Source organism: Hyaena hyaena, unplaced genomic scaffold (assembly GCF_003009895.1).
Source record: "Hyaena hyaena isolate Hyena2069 unplaced genomic scaffold, ASM300989v1 scaffold_1258, whole genome shotgun sequence".
Classification (NCBI taxonomy): domain Eukaryota; kingdom Metazoa; phylum Chordata; class Mammalia; order Carnivora; family Hyaenidae; genus Hyaena; species Hyaena hyaena.
The window spans coordinates 310,497-311,107 of NW_024081893.1; the positions used below are offsets into that span (position 1 = coordinate 310,497).

General features: G+C 36.3%; 1 non-coding gene across 1 annotated transcript; it reads left to right on the forward strand.

Annotated features, from left to right (window-relative positions):
• Positions 1 to 204: 204 nt before the first annotated feature.
• On the forward strand, positions 205 to 311 carry LOC120224829. The gene has a single exon (XR_005526673.1). It is a non-coding gene; the product is annotated as a U6 spliceosomal RNA (small nuclear RNA).
• The last annotated feature ends 300 nt before the right edge of the window (positions 312 to 611 follow it).

A 611-nucleotide genomic window follows, 5' to 3' on the forward strand; every position in this document is an offset into this window, starting at 1 on the left:
ATTAGCTCATTTAATACTCACAACTCTATGAGGTAGATGCAGTTATCTCCATCTGGCAGATGGGGAAACAGAGGCACAACGAGGTTAAGAAATTTTCCAATGTCAGAGAGCTAGTAGCGGGGAAGCCATTATTTAAATGCAGGTGTCTGCTTTAGAGTCTGTGCTTCTCCTGCTATGCTATTTCTCCTATCAAAGGAAAAAGGAGTGCTCACTTCAGCAGCACCCATACTAAAATTGGAACTACACAGAGATGATAAGCATGGGCCCTGTGCAAGGATCACACGCAAATTCATGAAGTGTTCCGTATTTTCTAGATTGATGCCAGGTTCAGGGTATTTGTGGTAGTAATGCTTTGTTGTTAAGTCAGAAGATTTGGGTGAGAGGTCGTGTGTCTTGGGTGACTAAATAAATGACTTTGGGTAAATACAAAAAAGAAGAAGAAAGAAAAAAGAAAAAGGAACCAAACTTTCAAACATCTAGATATTCAAGTACTCATTTTGTAATTCTTATTTATAAAAAAATATTCATGAAATCAACACACTGGTTGACTGCTTATGTTTTCTTCTAAGACACACTTGAAAATAAATTCATATTTACTAAAATAAAAAGAA